The sequence below is a fragment of the Culex quinquefasciatus genome, chromosome 3 (assembly GCF_015732765.1).
Source record: "Culex quinquefasciatus strain JHB chromosome 3, VPISU_Cqui_1.0_pri_paternal, whole genome shotgun sequence".
NCBI classification, from domain to species: Eukaryota; Metazoa; Arthropoda; class Insecta; order Diptera; family Culicidae; genus Culex; species Culex quinquefasciatus.
This window is the reverse complement of record NC_051863.1, coordinates 56,721,606-56,735,452: the sequence shown is the minus strand read 5'-3', so window position 1 is coordinate 56,735,452 and position 13,847 is coordinate 56,721,606. Positions and strand designations below refer to the sequence as shown.

At 34.4% G+C, this 13,847-nt stretch overlaps 1 protein-coding gene across 4 annotated transcripts in view; it reads left to right on the top strand.

The window, feature by feature from the left end:
• Positions 1 to 328: 328 nt before the first annotated feature.
• Positions 329 to 13,847, top strand: part of LOC6039714 (synaptic vesicular amine transporter) — an 88,426-nt gene continuing 74,907 nt past the window's right edge. For 2 of the 4 annotated variants that reach the window (XM_038262104.1, XM_038262100.1), the window contains exons 1-2: positions 329 to 441; positions 6,645 to 6,852. The gene's annotated coding sequence lies outside the window, so the exon portion shown is untranslated. Of the gene's footprint in view, positions 442 to 550; positions 735 to 6,561; positions 6,853 to 13,847 lie in introns of those variants that run through there. The other 2 variants (XM_038262101.1, XM_038262102.1) reach the window with 2 other exon arrangements.

Sequence of the window (13,847 nt, the reverse complement as noted above, 5' to 3'; positions counted from 1 at the left end):
CGGAACACAGGACAATAGTGGCTCCACCACTTGTTGGACGCTGTGCTGATGGAGGACATTTTCCACGCGCGACGACGACAACCCCCCCATGATAAGGATAAAGTCCGTTAAAAAGGGGGGTTAGGGGGAAGTTTAGGATTCCTTTTTCTTCCCAAGAATTCCTGCCGTCCAGTTAAACGAACTGTGGTTCATGAATTTTCACGACCCGTTTCGGTGGCCAACGCATTTTCTTCGGATTTTCCGACTTCGGCGAGCGGGACGGCACCAGGTTTGGCTAGAGCGAGAAAGCTACAGTGGGTAGGGGATGAATTTTGCTCCTTGACAGGATTCTGGCAGAGTTCGGTCGGAGTCTGGTTCAGTGCGAGACCAGATCTCGTCGGAACAGGCTGTGGCTCTGGCAGCTTCTAGTGGAAGATACCTGGTGGACCAGCCTGGTTTTGTGTGAGTGTGAGGGACTCTTGCAGACCTTTTTGGGTGCTAGAGAGGGTGGTTCGTGAGTGTGTCTGTGGGAGGGTGCGTTTAGGGGTTTTCCAAGTGATGGCAAAAGTGATGATGGTGTGCTGTGAGATATAGACAAAAACAGAACCAAATATTGGTACAGAGTGTGCTTGGGGTTCTCAAGTGTCTTTTCTCTTCCCCTTTTGGAGTGGCCAAGAGATTTTCTCATTTTTTCTCCACCCCGTGGTTGAAGTTGAGGGGCTCAAACAGTTCAAGCTGTGACGTGAGCCGAAGAGGTAAAACTGTGCTGAAATATCCCATAAAAAAGAAAAAAAAACGTTTAAGGGCAAACCAGCAACTGAACGGAAGCAACCAGTGTTTGTGTGTGTGTTTGTGGGTGATTACAAAGCTTCGCGAAATTCAATATACGCGAATTGTGCCGGGCGGGTGCACAATAAATTTGAAATATATGCGCTATATAAAGAGTCCCGCCGGTCCAATAGAGAGCGCGAGTTGTTGTGTACACGAAAGGTACACACGCGGACGATTACACACGCCAAAATCGAGTGATTAATATGACTCTCCAGACGACTACGTCGGTCAGGAACTATTTTGTGGTGCGGCGCTCGAACAAATAGACCGTTTCCGGGCACTATTAAGCGGATATTACTTGCTTTGAGTAGACATTTCAGAGTGCAGTTTATTTGAAATTTCATGGGAAGCTTAGTGCTCAGCGAAAATAACAAACTAGTTCATTTAGTATTTTAAACACCTTGAATCCTTATTTTCAAAAACACACATCTTAACTAGCCAACCAACTCAACCGAAAGCAGTGATGTTTTTTCCCATTCAATGAAAAGCGTCCGAACGTCTTTTCCACATCAAAACGAACATTAGATTTATAATTTCTCTATACACTATATATTCTTGATATTTATAATTATATCAAAAGAGCTCAAAAGAAAAACTTCTTAAAAAAGGGGACCTAATACTGGCTTATAATCGCTTCGATTAAAGTATCTTAAAAGCTATTCATTCAGGAAATGGTGACAGATTTTGTGTCAAAATAATTTATTAATTTTACTCCAGAAAATGATGAATTTTCATAAGTTTTTGATGAATATTCATCAGGTTCACATTTTTTTATGTAGTACCGTAAACCGGGGTGACTTTGACAGGTTTTCAATTTGTTTTTTGAATATTTTCCAACAGGTAATTTTTATCAAGATTATTATTTTTAAAACATGTACTGGGGTAGGCCACACAAAGTCCATACACTGTTTTGGAAAAAAAAGTTGTTTCAATAGTGTTTAGAAAAAGAGTTAAATTAAAAATTCTTAGCTTAAATTCCGGGGTGACTTTGATAGTCGTAGTTTTTCTTGTTAAAATCATATTTAAGATGTTCAAACTTTATTTGTACGTTAAATTTACCATCACTAAAGTAGCTGATATAGTTTTTGAGAAAAAAAATCAATGTTTATAATTAGTTAACTAAGTTTATAAGCTTTTTAACCAAATACACATAAATTTTAGGTAAAATTGTTAAAAAGTCGGAATTTTGTCTGCAATTTGTTAAAACTAGTTTTGTTTATAAAATTGGCGATTTATATTGCCTTTTATACTGAATTCAAAGCACGAATCACAAGTCTTCACATTTTGTATAAAATTTGTTCTATTGAAAATGCCTATAAATCTGAAGATTTTTTTAAATTGTTTTTCAAAAACACATATTATTTGTTATTTACAAACTTATTTAACCTTCTCCTAGTGGAAAATTTTCCAAAGAATCCGAAAATGCATTCCGCTTTCCGATTCAAAATCATGTTCATTGAGAAAATTATGACACTTTGAGAAGTTTAAAATAATGACTTTCATCAACATTTTCTTAACTGTAGTAAACTAACTTTTTAAACTTTTCAAAATTTTATGAAATGTTCTTTTTGAGGTACTTTGAACACTTCTCTACCACGGTCAGTATGATTCTAAACCATTCCGTACGTATTTTGATTGTACTTTTCATTTTGCGGAAAAATTGCAAACCTATCAAAGTCACCTCGTTTTACGGTATTCCTCAAAAAAAGTGATAATATTCAACTTACCAAATTTTCAACATTCCAAAATTCAACTATTTTTTCTGTGTACTAATAATAAAGCTATAAGGATAAGATTCATCCTATAAATTAAATTTCAAAAGTCCCGAATCCTTAACCTGCCAAACAAACGAGAATATGTATGTTGGAGCAACAACGGGTCAAAGAGATTTTTGGCAATAATTTGCATTGATACATATCAACGAAATTAAGCTGGGAAAACCCACATACACAGAAAAAAATGATAGTAATATTCATCAGGAAATGGGGACAGATTTTGTGTCAAAAAAATGATTAATTTTACCCCAGAAAATGATGAATTTTCATCAGTTTTTGATGAATATTGATCAGGTTCACATTTTACACATTTTTAATGAGTCGAAATCAGAGCAGAAGAGGGATAAGTATGTACGTTAGCTTAACAGTTCCCTTCTTGAAACCTGAATCTTTTTTTTATATATTTTCTAGAAAATATTTTATAGTAGATCCTCTGACGTTTAAAATTAATTCAAAAGTTAATCGTAAGTTCGGGTTGATTTTTATTAATTTCAACCATTCCACGTCAAACAGGAAGAATCCAAATTAGAAGTGTTCGAATTTGGCTCAAACTTGACATGGGAGTTTCTGGCAAAAATAATTAGATTCGTGTTTTTTTTTTTTTGTTTGGCGATAAGGGTGCTCCTATCCGAAACAGGGTGGTCCAAAACAATGCGTTTTTCGTCGATCTTCGCAAAAATCACATTTTCCACAAAACCATATCTCCGAAACGGCTGAACCAATTTGAGAGCGCCACGTTTCAAAAGAAAGGGCTTTTAAGCGAAAATATGTTGAGGTCCGAAAAAACGAGCTGAACATTAGAAAAGGTCCTATGGAAGTTCCATGACTGAACTGTAAGTTAGTCGTTAACTAATAAGTTCTTTAAAAAATTAAGTCGCCCTCCTTAAGGGGTTGCATACATGAAGAAAATCACAAAATTTCATGTTACAGATCATTTATTAAATCCACTAAAATGATAATTTCAAACACTCCTGAAAATTTCATGATGATATTTCATGATTAAACTGAGTAGGAGACGATTTAAGCTCAAAGTTTTGCCATGCGGAAAGCGAAGTGTCAAACTTTGTGAGCGTTTTTCTCTGAACACCGAATTGATTTATGGGTGCCACGATATCTCGGAATGAGATGGACAAAATTGGCTGAAATTTCGGGTGAAGAATCTCAAAACATATCCCGTATACATGACGAAGCCCAATTTGGAAATTTTGCTTTAAAAAAAATACAAAATCAAAAACTAACGATTTTTTATATTAAAAATATAAAAATATTTTTATCTTTTTTAAATCTTTTTTTTTTTAAATCGGCCTTCTTCATGCACACAGTACCGGTTTAACGAGTCTTCACCAAAATTTTGAGCCAATTTGGTCAAAGCAGTGCTGAGATATCGTGGCACCCGTTTTTTTAAATTGCAAACTTAAAATAGCTATATCTCGTCGAAGACACAACCAAATGAGTTCAAATTTATTGCATGGATAGATGAAAATGTATATTTTAATGCCCTGAAAACAGATTTGAAAAAAAAGTTATGTTTACATATCAAATCTAATTCGGAGGAATGATTCACAAAATAAAAATTAAGACTTTTATTTTCAAAAAATCATTCCTCAGAGTCCTGTTAATGAATAACCGCACTTTTTGGAATCGCGAAAAATATCGTAAACCGGAGTGACATTGATAGGATTTCAATTTATTATTGAAATGTTTTACAGTTGTTAAGGTTTTTTCAAAATTATAATTTTTAAAACATGTACTGGGGCTGGTCACACAAGGTATAGTGCATGGACCTTGTTTTTTCAATAGTACTTTTAAAAAAAAATTGCGTTGAAAATTCATATTTTGAATTCCGGAATGACTTTGATAATTATAGTTTTCCTTCAGATTTAAGGTGTTCAAATTTTATTTTTACGTTAAATGTACCATTGCTAAGGTTGCTAATATAGGTTTCAAGAAAAAAAAAACAATGTTTATATTTTGTGAACTATGTTAATAAGCTAAATTGAAATTCATCAACATTTTCTTAATTATAGTTAATTAACTATTTAAACTTTTCAAAATTTTATGAAAACTTCTTCTTGAAGGATTTTGAACATTTCTCTACCATAGTCAGTATGATTCCATAGCATTTCATATGTATTAAATTTGTACTATTCATTTGACGAAAAAATCTCAAACCTATCAAAGTCACCCCGGCTATCACCTTCAAAATTCATAGGACTATACCTTCAAAATTCATAGGACCTAAAATTGGTTCAGCCGTTCCGAATGACGAAAAACGCATTTTTTTTGATTACCGTTTTTCGGATAAAAGCACCCCGGAGAACAAAAAAAAATGCAGGTCTAATTATTTTGTCCAAGAAACACCTATGCCAAATTTGGGCCAAATTAGAGCACTTTTGATATGGATTCTTCCTGTCTGACGTGGAACTGCTGTGATATAACTTTATTTATGATCCAAATTTCTTTTAATAATCATAAATACTTTATCTATTGAATGGAATTGAGTTCAAGTAATAAAAGAGAGAGTACCCCCGCTGGTTGGTCACTTTTTCGTTTGACACTTTTTTTTAGTTTGTACCCCGTTGGTTGGTCAAAGTCAAACTAAAAAGTGACGAACTGTCACTTTTTACACGGCGCTCACGCACACTAAAAAAAAGTGTCAAACGAAAAAGTGACCAACCAGCGGGGGTACTCTCTCTTTTATTAGGGGAAATATACCCATTTTAATCACACTAAGCCGTTCAACCAATTCTCATCACTTTTGCCGTTTCTGCTATTAAATCAACATTTTCAGATGTTTCAACAATGGAGAGTTGCTTGCTCACTTTTATTTGAGCTATTTATTACTTTGGAACAGTCAAAAACACTTTATATAAGCTGTAATTCATGATCAAAGTGCTGATAGGCCGATAATAGAAATAGGCTGAGAAAGGGTATAGTTCCCCTACTTGAACTCAAGATGAGCTTTGAATATTTCATTAAAAAGCTATCTATTACCTATGATATTTCCAAAATAAGTTTTTAATTCTTCTACAATGTATGGCACTATAAAACATTTTCGAGGCAATCAGATTGTTTGAAAAAGGTTGCAGAGCACATTTTCTGAAGAAGTATCAGATTTGGTTCGATAGACGTGAGTATCATTGATTACAGAACCTCGTGACGATTATTAAACATAAAATAGGGTTAATTGGGCAAATACACTATTTTTATGCGATTCTTCGGTTAAAAAGCAATTCCGCTGACCAAAAAAAGAGATTCAGTGAAGATTGCCTCAAATCTAGTAAACTTATTGACTATTTTAGTTAATCTTCAATGAAATTGAATTTGATGCAATATCAATGAAACCCAAATTACAATTTGCCAGATTCTACAATTTCTAATCAATTTTATGGTCAAACATTCTCATTTTGGATTTTTATACCACTCTTTACAAAATATATAAAACGACCATAGTAGGGGAACAGCATCTAATTCCAGCGTGCCTCTAATGTTAGCAGGTCAGAACTTTGACATTCAATTAAAGCTAATTAAAAGCGTTTTCAACTGAACTCGAGTGATAAATAGCTTAATGAGAAGTGAGCAAGCAAGTTTCTATCAAAAGTTATGCAAAATTAGTTGTTTAAATAGTGAAAATCAGCAAATTGGATGGAGTTAGGAGCGAGTGCTTAACCTGCCAAACATACGAGAATTTCCCCTAGGCAATTTAATGTTCTTACGATTGATTTGGTATATAATTATAAAAGCGTCTGTACCTAAAACACTATGAATGCCATATGGTTTGCAGGAGCAAAAAATACTCGTCTTGAAATGCAAATTAGTTGAACTTTATCTTTCTTTATCTTTCTAAATAAGGATTAAGAAAAGGACTGGCAATTCCTCCTTTGTATGACAAAAAATGTGCAAGTCGTCAATCGTCGTCAGTCGAACATCGAAAAAATCCATAAAAGTTATTTGATTATTTTTGATCCTAAAACAGTCATTCGTTTTGACGTGGAAATCGTTTGCCGCCGTCGCACGTTTTTCAAATTCCCTTTTCCCTCTCGATTTCCCGGAAAACAGAACAAAACGGAAGAAGCAACAGTAGGAAGCGCGCAAATACAGCAACAAGCTAGAGGGAAAGGAAAACTCTTTTTTTTCTGCCAAAGCGCCTAATCGTTGTAACCGCCCGAACCAGAAGGACAAAAATGAAGTGACATCGTCCCCAGCCGTCGCGTTCCGGTCGATTGAGATCTCGCCCCCAGCCGTCGCACCACGAGAACAAAGCCGTGTAAGTATTACAACGTCATTCTGGGGTTTGGGAGGTTTTTTTCTGACTTTTTTTTTTTCTAGCTTTTTATGGCAGGTATTTTTGTTTTGGTCGTCGTCGGTGATTTTGGCCAGGGATCTGCGGTTTACGGGTTTATGGTTAAAAAGGGGGGTTTTCGGCCAGATGCCGACGGTGGATGCTGAGGAGGGATTATATTTTGTTTCAAAATTTCATTCACCGTCATAATTCGGCCTTTATTTATTTTCTAAAATTTTACATATATGTTATTCAAGTTTTATAAATAATTTTCCATTATGAAAGTTTTATTAAAATTGATATTTTAGACAAAGTTGTCCAGTATCCTAAAAAAAATTACCTGTTTCCTGATGGGTATCAAGGCAAGCATTCACAAAGCGGATTCAGTGTCAGTTTTTAACATTCCATAGGTCGCTTTCCTAAGGTTTCGTTGATAAGGTCCAGCCTGTGACGATGCATTACCTTCCCTTTACTATTAATTTTAATTGTAATACTTTACCTTAGCAACACATGTAACCAATATTTGTAAGAATTTTAGTGTCTTCGATTTATTGAGAATATTATTTGTTTACATTTTTTTAAATTTTGTAATCTTTTCAAGCATCAATAAAACCTTCAAAAAATTGTTTTCTAATTATATTTTTCAAACAATAAAAAGCTATTTGACTTCTTATCCGTTTTTTTTTTAAATTTTTGGAAATAAAATATTTAGATTGATTTCTGTAAAATTTTGCTAAATTCCGAATTAAAAATTTACCAAGAGGAATTTAATTAATTACGTTTGCATGAAAGTTACGAAAAATGTTGAAGAAAAAAACTTCAAGGATTTGTATTTTTTTTTTCCTTAAAGCATTATGCTATGTTGAACTAACACTTTCTACAAACATGAATTATTTGAAAAATGTAAGGGGAATAAAGTTCTTGAAAATTAGCCAAGGGGGGGATAGATCGAAAAAGGTTGAACAACAAAATTATTACAATTAATTTCTGAAACATTTCATTTAAAATTTGTTTCTTCTTTTACCACATCTAGGTTTATGTGTACATTTTTGAGCCCTTCTAAACAATAGTAGAGCTTGTCAAAATTAATATTTTTATTCCGGAAAATCGAATTTTGGTCAATTTTATCAAAAAACGATTGATCGAAATGAGTTTCAAATGAGTTACAAAAAAGACTTCCGAGATATTTTCAGCAAATGTACTCTAGAATATGTACTTTTCGATACTTCCAAGAGCGAGGACAAACTTCACCACCTTTTTAAGTTATTCACGTTTCAAAATGGCGTATTTTGGCTACAGCTTTCGTTTAAAATGTCAGATTTTTGTTCTCTTAGAAGACAACTGTGTATTTTGAAAAGCTCTACAAATATCTAGAAGACACCAATTCGCTACGACATAAGCCTGAGCTGATAAATAAAAAAAAAACTCATCTTTTCATAATCACCTTAACCCAAATCACAAAAATGGTTCTAAAAACTTCCCATTTGAAAATTTGATCTTAACTTAATTTAAGCTTTTTATAACAAGGTTTATCAGGGTAAAGTTTTTTACTTAAGGGCTTTGTGCCCTTTAGCAAAGTTGCACATAATGCTGTTCCCTACATTTTTTCTGAAGTCATCCTGCTAAAAGAAAAAATCTGAACCACTTCAAATTGTAATTCATCTTTTTGAGGAACTGGAATAAAATTGATATTTGAATTAAAGGGCAAGCAAAAAATTATGATGTTTTTTTTTCAAAAAAAACTTTTCCTTGATAAACCTTGCTAAAAAGCATGCTTGAAAAATTAATTTCAAAAAGCTTAACAAATTAATAACTGAAAATAAAGATCGCTGCAAATACTTATTTTTTGTGATTTTTCTGACGAATTTTTCTTGATGAAATATTTTATTAACGAAGATAGAAGCAGCAATAAAGTAAAAACTATAACTTTCTATGGCAGAGATTAAAAATTGTTTAAATATAATTCAAAAAATCAGAGACAAAAAAATATTTTTTAATAAACTTTAATAGTTGTAAAAAATCAGAGGAATTGGGAATTGAAAACTATTTAATAAATATTTACATCCACTGGTATATTTTTTGTGTTTGCAATCATTTTAAATATGTTGTGAAATATTTGCATAGCAACGCAAAAAGTATTTTTTTTGTAAAGGAGATATTTATCCAAATTTCGTTTAAATAAACTGTACCATGCCTTATCCATATTTTTATATTTTTCTGCTAAACTAAAAATAATGCAACGACTGAAGAAATTGGAACCTTTTTAAAGTTAAAAATTAAAAGAGCTTTTAACGTGAAGACTTCCATCATTGTCATGATTTTTCGTTCAAAGATATAAATTTTGCGTCGCTTTCAATATTTTGACAAAATTCCTTCAACAAGTTGTTTAGAATAGTGCCCTACACATGCTGATTCCTTTTGGTAACGATTATCCCATTCCTTGTAAAGCTATGGAAATCGTCATTAATCAATGATTGCCAACTAGGACGTCAATGACTGTGCCACAAAATTTTATAAATTTTGAAGCACAATTGATTTAGATCAAAAATTCTTTCAGTGGCTTCAAGAAGGCAACAACCAGCACATGCTGATTCCTTTTGGTGTTGAAATTCGTTAAATTGAATTTCATACAGAATATTTTATAGTGATGATCAATTTTCTTCGAAAATGATCAACGGCTTCACCTTAATTGCAATCGACACAAACAATTACAATACTATTCTCAACAGTAAAACATTAAAATAAATTAAATAAACACATTTTTGAATGCTGTTTTGTATTTTTTTTCCTCAAATCATTATAAATGATTTTTATTTGCAACACTTGTTTGTTCATTTCTTTATTTTTCAACTATTATCAGACATTATATCTGGCCCGTTAATGCTTCAGAAAATTAGATCATTCCCGCAGGGCCACGACCCGAGCAGGGGTAAATAACACGGGAATACCAAATTTTGCTATTACTTGGGCAAATAACAGGGACCAAAATGTGCCCTTGGCTGCTCATTAATAGATGGTAAAATACCATAAAATCATGCCAAAGTCTTGTATGTGGAAGGGCACAACAATACCAAATCATGTTATTCCAAAGGTAAAAATAAAACCATTTCAATACCAAGTTGAGGTCTTCTGGATTTTTGAACATTGCTTGAATACCAAAACATGGTATTGCCATGGTTTTTTAAGGTATTCCCGCACACTTGGAAAATCAGATTTTGGTATTCCTGTGGTCTTCCACATACATGATTTTAGTATGATTCATGGTATTTTACCATCAACAACCAAGGGCACATTTTGGTCGCTGTTTTTTTGCACAAGTAATACCAAAATTTGGTATTTTCATGCCATTTTTTGGTGTACCAGTTGCAGTTAGTGCATTTGTCATTGATGAACGGCCTGTGCTTGAAGTTTTTGAAGCTTCTGAAAAATAAAAAGATTGAAAAATAAGTGTTATTAAAATGAAACTGGATTGAAATTCAGCCAAATTCAATAATCTGTCGATGGACTCGTTTTTCAAAGTATTTGGTTATCCCGACTCAGAGAAATTTCAACGATTTAAAAAAATAAATTGTGTGTAAATAAAAAAATTAAAATCAGCTTTAACATTTTTGAGTTTCAAGTAATTTTAGCGCAAAATTAATTATCTCGTCAAAGTTTATAAAAAATTTCCCATAGTTTCAGAGGAATTTGATGAAACCCTTCAATACCAAAATAATACCAAAATGTGGCACCCTGACTTAGAAAATTTTCCACAATTTCAAGTCATTTCTTTAGGGGGTATATCAAAAATGTTTAAAATCAAGTTTGAAATTTACGTTTCAATGAAGGCATTCACTTCGAGACATCATTTTAGCGCAAAATTAATTATTTTGTAAAAATTGGCCAAAAATTTCCCATAGTTTCAGAGGAATTTGATAAAATACTGTAATACCAAAATAATACCAAAATGTGGTGTTCGACCATTGACAAATTCTGCAATTTTGCAATATCAAAACAATACCTTAAATTGGTATGATACCACATTTTGCTCATGTATAATCCTTAAGACAAATTTTAAAGGGTCCAGAAATACCAAAATTTGGTATTGATACCAGAGAACCTTGACCTAAACAAACATAACAAATTCGAGGCTCAATAATCCGAAGAAAGGAAAACATTGATGACTGCTTTGGCTTATAGAGTCTGGTCTGTATTAGATCGTTCTCAAGGAAAATTTAAAATTTTTAACAGAGGTGTTATATTGAATAACTTCGTAGAGTCTTCTAATTTAATGAAATTTACCACATTTTGTTTTTAATTCATATAAAAAAATGATATTTGGAATCTAGTCAAAATCTCGTGACGCTCTGTGCTTACATTTTCTCATCCCTATACAAAATTTATTAAATCTGCTGTCTTTATTCATTCATATTTTTTTGTACGGCGGTAAAAGCTTTTAATTAAGTTGTATCTTAAGTTCAATTATTTTTTTTCCTCGCAACTATCCAACGTTAACCATAATCGCGAATGGCAGCAACACTGCGGTATAACAACAATATTACTCAAATGTAAGAGGTCGTTCGATTTTCCCATAAACTTCAAACTCATGTTTTACACGATTGGAATATACTGCAGCCCGGAGAGGTACCGATAACGATAACGAGTACACGTGTCATCGAATTGCTTCCGATGAAAGCATTACACTGTACCGTAAGGTCGTCGTGCGTTTTGAACTTGTGCTAATTGCATCGGTCAGATACCGTGGTTAACTGCCTTGTACCAACAATGATAGCACAACCGTGCTAAAACAAGGCCTATTTTACTGGGCTGTTGATTGTTTCTGATGTTGCCAACAAACACATTCCTGTAAGCACCTAATTGAAGCATCTTCCCCTCATTACTCCGGCAGTCCGCGTTGAAACACCTCGTCAATGTTAAGGTCAGCGCTACAAAATTCCTTTCTCCGCCCTCTTCCTGCAAATTTGCGCGAAAACCTCCAGCATAATCATTTGGCCGCGAAGGTTCGTCGTTTTTACCTCGCCGCGAGATTCTAACCTCACAGAAAAACCGGTTTTCATCCAGAGCGAATTTCGGGACTCTTCTTCACTTTCATCAAAACCCTGAACCGGTTCTAGGGTCCAGAACATCGAGTGGCACAGAATACACCGAGCGTTCGGACACAAGTGGCACAAGTCATAATTTCTGGTTCAGGTTTGACCTGTATCATTTGCAGGCCGCCGTTTGCTGCGAGCTTTGAAATTGGAGTACACATGTGAACACATGAACAAGTTTTTGGGCGCTGGAAACAGTTACGTATCGGGAAAATTGAATTTCGCAATTTGGCCAAATTGAATTGGGCAGATTACGGCGATTTATGATCTGTTGTGCAGGTTGTCGCTAGAATTTATCGACTTACAATTTTGATCTGAATGGTTTGTTGGCAATAATTGATAATAAATAGTGAGAAGCATTTTTTTGTGGATATTTTTTTATTTAATGACATTATTGTATAACATAAAATGCAACACTTGATTTTGACAGCACTCGTGGTATTTATCTAACTCGGTAAACCTCGTTGGATACAACTCGTGCTGATCTTTGTTTTTTTTTTAACATGTAGAATAAATAACTATAATCACGATATTTGACGGAGTGCGTTTTTTGTAAATCAACTAGAACAAGCCTATTCTGAAAAGCAGTGATAATGGTCTATCTCCAAATCGTAATCATTCTGACTTTTAAAAGTGCGGCACCGAAATGACATCATCAGTTATCTCCCCCCAAGATAGGACGAAATTCCTTCGGTGACCTAAGATGAAGAAAAAAGGGATAACACACGTACGATAGTAAATCTTTCTTTCGGGGGACATAAGCTGACATTGAAATTCATGTGCATCAAAATTCTATCGCCGCATTATGTACCATAACACGTCCTAACCTGTTGAAAGCATCACTTTCTGAGAGTGTATATAATATTTGCGGAATAGTGCTTGACCCATCAACATCCCTTGCCCGGGAGAGATAGATGTATTCTGTGGCGAAGGGAGAGGGACAAGTCATGTCTAACGTAGGGGGAAACAACTTTTTTTTTTTGCATTCTTCACTATCAAAACGATATACACTAAACCCCCGGTGGCTGGTCACTTTTCAGTTTGTACCCCGTTGGTTTGACAAAGTCAAACTAAAGAGTGACGAACTGTCACTTTTTACACGGCACTCACGCACACTATCAAAACAAAAGTTTGGTAGTGTGCGTGAACTCCGTGTAAAAGGGGTATCAAACTAAAAAGGGACCCTGTTCGTTTGACAGTTACTGTCAGTTACTGTCAAACCATCAGGGCGTGAGTGTATTGCTGAAATACATTTTTATTTTATTTTGGACGTCCTTTTATAGTACAGAAACGATTTTGGAAGCTGTCATTCATCAAGTACTGATGATGAACTTTTGAAATAGGTGCTTTTCCCCTAACTCGTCTCGTCGGTTTCCCAGCAGAGGTCTGAAAGATGAGCTGCAATAAAAAAGCTTATGATGATAACAACCGACACACAACCACACACATAATGTGGGGGAGGTCAGAGAGCGCACACAAAAAAATGATAAAGAGCGAATAAGAAACAGCATTATTGCTTTTTCGTTCACCGTCTGACGAGGGAACCCTAGAACCCGATTCGCGAGGGTGGGAAGCACATTGTTACCGGTCCGTTGGACGGTTGGTAGCTCAGAAGCCCTCGAAAAAATTTCCTCTGCCATCAGGAGATCCTTTTCACAGGGAGGCATGAGTGGGAGGAAGACGCTGGGTTAGAAGATAAGCTGGATGAGTATCTTTGGCAGGGTTGACAGTTTGAGGCATTGCTCATCTCATCTGTTAGAATTATGTTCTTTGCTGAGCATGTTTTTCTTATTTTATCAGACCTACACGGAGAAAAAAGAGTTCCCAAAATCGTGAACAAGCGATCATGAAAAAGAGAACCACGAACAAAGTGTTCAAATCCCATGGTAC